Source organism: Strigops habroptila, chromosome 1, assembly GCF_004027225.2.
Source record: "Strigops habroptila isolate Jane chromosome 1, bStrHab1.2.pri, whole genome shotgun sequence".
NCBI classification, from domain to species: Eukaryota; Metazoa; Chordata; class Aves; order Psittaciformes; family Psittacidae; genus Strigops; species Strigops habroptila.
Genome location: NC_044277.2, coordinates 56,280,676 through 56,286,909, shown reverse-complemented (window position 1 = coordinate 56,286,909; position 6,234 = coordinate 56,280,676).

The window sequence follows — 6,234 nt, the reverse complement described above, 5'->3', positions numbered from 1 at the left end:
TAACCTTTAAAAATGATAAGATCCAAAAAATAAGGATAATTCCCATTGATCAAAAATGACTTATTGAGTTACTCCTCAAAATTAAACACAAAGTATCTCAGACTCCCGAAAACATTCTTAATAGCATGAGAAATATTTCTAACGATGTAAGCAGCTTCAGTTTGCACTGAAAGTCTTTCTGGGACTAGAAATAAGCAGACTGCATTGGTCTACAAATGCAGTTTTGTTGTAGCAAAATTTGCACTCCACGTGAACTTTATATATGATGAGCATTTTTAATCTTTCTGTTACAGCTGTCTGACAGAGTCTTTTGCTTATCTTTCCATTTCTACATGACATATGGCAATGCAGAACTGCTCTAGTATATTGTCAGAAATGTCTTCTTAGATGTTCATTTGTGAATGATTCATGTTTGAAAATAAAATCTTAAGAATGGAGCTGGTCAGAAACAGATTTTTTTTTTTTTCTGTTAGTTATTGTAATGTTTGTTCTTTTAAAATTGTAATTGTCATTTTAAAATAAAAATTATCCAGCTGAATTTAAAGACTTGATATACAACAAGAGCTTTCTTTTTGAGCTCCTGAATTTAGCATAGAAACACTTCCAAATGTTCACTGATAGTACTTCACAGACATGTGTGGGTTTGTCTATTCCTAACAAAACAACAATAACCCGATCCCTGCTGATTAGATACATCAAGAAGCAGTCTAAGTTCCATCTTCAATCATCTACATTTCTCCCTTGTCCTCATTTCAGATGAAAACTAGTTTGGATACAATAATTACTATACTTTATCCACAGAGGCAGCAATCAGAATAGCTCACTATATACCCTGTATTACTAAATTTCACTTTACTTGGGGAAAACCAAACCAACCAACCCCTTTGTTCTCATGAATCCTTAAAATTTTGGCAAAATTTTGACTGAGTCTGATGGAAACTATGTGGTGACATTAATGACCCTTTTACCTCTTAGCCCTGCTTCTTCAGTGGAATCAACACTAAAAAGCCTTCAGGGAAATTAATGTAGACAGAGCTCTATGCTGTAGATAGGAATATTTTGTTTCTCTTGTCAAAAGAGGCAAAGACAAATGCCTTTTATGCCTTCTATTGGAACTGAATTTGTATATCCCATGTTTTACACTATGGACAGATGAAGATTGGTCAGTAGAAATCACTTGTGTTCTCCTAATATTGCTATTTATTAGACTGTACATAACATTGTGGGAGAAACCTTTTCCTTTTCAAAAGCTAGGCTTAGAACAAATGAATTAGAAAGTCCTACAAAATTTAATCTTACAATATGGTTTTAGAATCAAGAGTGTTCATACATTTTGTGTACAAAACACAAGAAAGAGAGAATATCAGCACCTATCTCTTGCTAAAAAAATATAAATAAAAAAAAATAAAATTATTATTTTGTTTCTTGTTAGGATAATGGACAGAATAACCACAAAGATAAGAACAGTCATTGAAGTTTCAAGAATGTAAAGTCAGAGAAGAGAAAGAGATGTGTAGAATTGGTTACATGTGGTCATTCTGAAAAGTAGATTAATCTGTAGTCAAGAACATGCTGTAGGGACTTCTTAGTTTAGTGATTGTGTAAGTAAATCAAAGATGTGCATCTTTGAGATCCAGGTGGATCCCAAGTAAACCTGAAAATAAATGTTGGTCACTGGAACTGAACATAGAAACAGCTATCTGAGGTCTTCTGTAGAAGTAGTATAAGGCAATAAAAAAAAAAAAAAAAGAAAAGAAAATGGATTTTTTATAGTTGAATTTCCTTCCATAACACACATCATGAAAATGTAGGATCAGCCTCTATATTTGAGAACTGTAATTTATGGCTTTTGTGGAGCAACATACTTACATGAGTCCCAAGCTTGCATTTGACTGTTTGACATACAAAGTTTCCAAATTACATGTAAATACTGAGGACCTAGATTCTTATTTCATTTTGTAATCTACATTCCCTTTATCCCTGCAAACACCTTTAGCTTAAACCTTTCTGCTTTCAGACACTTCTGGCTAGTGTGATTGTCTTAGCTTTTTCTGTGTTGTTTGTGGTGTATCCTGAAGTACCTTTCTTAACTGCTGCTTCCTACCTTGTCATCCCTCTCTGTTAGACTATATGTCATCTAATTCAAAGGTGAGGATTGCAACCATTGATTTAGGGTGCAGTAGGCACTGTAGGTTCTGGAATGGTATTTCTGAGTGGAAGTAAGTTGAGCTGTGAGGCTCAGGTGTTGTTGTCAGTGTTTCTTGAGCAGTACTTCCCTGCCACAAGAGTGCAGTGTGGACAAATTTATATATTCTCAGGTGTTTGTTAGGATGGTAATGAGATTATATAATTGATGACGAAGAGGCAGATGGTGAAGTGCATCTTGGCCATTTCACCTTGGGGAGGGAGCAGTAAACTGTTACTACTCCAGGGAAATAACCAGCAGAGAATGGCTGTGGTTCTACTCAGGCAACTGTATCCCTGCTCTTTATGAGCACCTTTTATAACACCACGTGTGGAAATGCTTCAGCTATGAGTCATGGATTTCTTTAACTTCTCCATCTAGCACTGGGAAAGGAGTGAGAAAAGAGGGCATACAAGAGGTAGAGTTTATGACAGGGAGAAAAAGTAGTTTGACTAAGTGTTTCTGCTAAGGATGCAGAAAGAAAACTGCACAGTCAAAAGTCTTTAGCTAGTGAAATATTAAGAGACAAAGGAAAGAAAGAACCACAGGAGAAGAAAACTATTTTGCCAACGTTGTATGTGAAAATGGAAAAATATAATATATATATATCTTATTATTGAGTAAATCCAGTCTTACGACAAAGACTGAAAGATCTGGAAATCATTTAATTGCCAGTAGCAGCAGAAGACTAGTGCTCTCCACAGACAATAGGAAAAGATCTTTATACACCTTTAGGAAAACAAGGCTTCAGTTCTTCACTTTGTCAAACTCTATCTCTTCACACATCAGTGGCATGCCTGAGTAATAAATATTCTTCCCTCTAGAATTTTCTTTCTGATGTTTCTAGCAGAAGACCTGGTTGAGGTCACTTGGCATATAAAGTAAGGTTCTGTTATGAAAAAATAATATTTTTCTTGTGAGAATCATCAGGTGAAAATCTTACACATTATTTTACTTTTTTTTTTTTTCAATTCATGTAAGCAATGTACATTGGCTGAAGAAATGCTGTTTAGTTATTGCTTGTGTGACACAGTTTCTTGGTGTGCATTCTAGCAAAAGGAGGAAAAAATTGCTCTCTTCCATGAAGATTTAATTCAGGATAATTTTCAGAGCTCTGTTGTTTCTTGGTGAAGAAGCTGAGACTTCTGAAAGAAGGGTGTTTCCTGTCTTTGTTACCTACCATGTTGCTGCTCAAGGGCATATACTCTATGAATAAACAAGCTCAGTATAGCTCCATGTCACTATTTTTCCTTCTATCAGAAAGCTGCCTCAAAAAGGCCAAAATGCCAGCTACTACTTGACAAAAGGACGACAATAGAATATATTGCACAGCTTTTTGCCAGAGCTTGAAAAGCACAAAAACATGAGAGGTAAATAAAGAAGCTAGTTGAAGCTTAATGTCAAGGACAGAACAGAGGTGGATGTACTCTAAGTCACAATAATCTCCAGGGAACCAGCCACCAGGTAGCTGTACCTTGCTATTTGTGTAGTGGTTACAAGAAGTGGTGGAAGACACTGGGAAGTGTTTACAGTAAAAACCCCCATAACTCTGAGATTTTGTTGATTTTTTGTCTTATGTCTATTTTAATCAATTTAAACAGGCAGACGAAGATATCTTGTCCTTTAATCTTGTGACACTATCACCTAATTATACATCTGAGGAATACTAGTTTCCTGAAGTTTTAAAGTTAGTAAAACCATCTGGATCTTAACCTTACTTTAAATTAATTTATTCAAAATTTTTTTGGGTTTATATTCCAAATACAAGCTATTTTATTGATAGCTTTTGTGTAAGAATAATGCAAAGAGTTCCTCAGATCTTATTGGCTGTATATCATCCATGAGCTTTCTCAGGGTACCTATTTGAAAAGAAATAGAAATCATGGTTACTTCTGTTATTTAGAGACCACGTTGCTGACTTTCACCCCCCAACAAATTGAAATGTAGTATTTCACCAAGGGAAGCAAGAACTCTGATTCCAGATACTCAGAATCTGAATTCCTGTTAGACCTTCATCTGGAAGAGGCAAGTTACATTCATACAGCCTCTGCTTTCTCTTTCCATACTTCTGCATCTGCATCCAACTTTTTGAAAATTGAACATAGATAAGTGTAGAAAAGCTAAGTCTTCTTTCCTCCTTACTCTTCTGAATAGAAATGATAGCTTAGTAATAATGCAATTCACATAGCTAGAACTTGGTTTAATTAGATGAACTTTGACAGGGAAGAATAAAAATTAAAAATTAAAATGATCAAGGTAATTTTAGAATTGGCAGTTTGGCAAACTGAAAGCGTTCTGCTATGACAGTATCTTTTGCCAATTCTGATTTCACAGAAACCTTAAGAGTGCAGTTCTGAAAGTCCTTGAATTTCTGCCAGCTTAGTGGCATAGATGGGGTGATGAAGCATCTCAGTTTCCATCTACTGACCTGGGTAGCTGGCCAGGCTGACTGCTCTGTGACCAAGAGCTTTACAGGTGCACTATAGATTTTCTAAAGGTTCAGGATTACAATTGAAAATGTGGGAGCACAAAACTAAAATAAATCATACTGTAGACAGTTTAGAAATTTCACTCTGAAAGTTTTCCATGAGTAGAAACAACCTCTCTGACTGTTGCCCAACTTAGGAAGGGAAGAGGAAAGTCCTGGAAAATATGCAGAACAAATTTATGACTTTATTAGAAAGGTGAAGAGTAATTTTGAGTACGCGGTAATTCTGGGGTAAATGCATCAAACTGCAGGGATTAATTTTCCTTTCCCAAGTTATAATTTTCATTTTGGTGGATAGGAAATTTTCTTTTCAAAGGTTTTATTCTGATATTATAAACTCTTGCTCCATATGGACTAGCATAGGATCATAGAATCATAGAATGATTTCAGTCAGAACGAACCTTAAAGACCATCTCGTGCCATGGGCATGGGCACCTTCTACTAGATTAGGTTGCTCAAAGCTCCATCCAACCTGGCCTTCAACACTTCCAGGGATGGAGCAGCCACAACTTCTCTGGGCAATCTCTTCCAGTGCCTCACCACCCTCATAGTAAAATGTTTCTTCCTAATATCTAATCTAAATCTACCCTTCCAAAGGTTTGCTCCATCATACTCTATTAAGGAAAGAGCTCTGGGTTCTACATGGAAAGTAGTGCTGAAGATGTTCCAAGAATAAAAAACACAAGAGGATGAAGGCATGGTGGCCACCTGTCAATGAACATCTCACTAGACTTTCTGACACAAACATGCTTGTTCTGGCCGCTACTAGAAAATAACTTCATTTCAACATAGCTCTTACTTTAATAAAGGCCAAGTATCCCTTCTTTTTTTCTTTTTCTTTTAACTATGAAATAAATTTAAAAAGCATTTCCATCTTTTAATAAAATATTATCTTATTTTTCAAACTAAAGTTCATTTCCTCTTACAACTCCATCTTGTGAATAGCTGTTTAAGTTAAAAACCCTTATAAATTTCCAGTGTGCTGGAAGTAAAGCTGCATGATTAAAACAAAATAGTTTGTGTGTGCCTTCGTGCATAAAATTTCAAGCCCCAAACAAGCAACTTAGAATGTTTTGACTGGGGATTTCCTTTGGTTAAGGTAACAAAAAAGACCATAAAACATTTAAAGAGGAAATTAACAGCAGTAGATGTCTTTTTTATTATATTCCATAGCAAATCTCTGAATCTTGATCGATCGAAGCCCAAAGACTTGTAGATTTGTCAGATTTTGTCAAATTCATAGAATCCTAGAAGAGCAAGGTTGAAAAGAACCTTAGAAGTTCACTAGTCCATCTTCTTGCATGATTGTATTAATTTTTATTAAAAATGATGCTGTCGATAATTTCAGTTTGCATGTGTAATGCTAGGTAAATGGAGCCTGACACATTTTCTGTAGCTATTTAAAAATAACTTAAAAATGCTCATACTACCTGTAGTAAGGATGGGTAACTAGAACCCACCAAATTTTTGTGGGATTTTTTTTTTTGTTTGTTTGTTTTTAATTTTTAAATTCAGACACTAGCCTTGACTTTGGAAGTCTGTTTTTCTTATAACTTCAGAT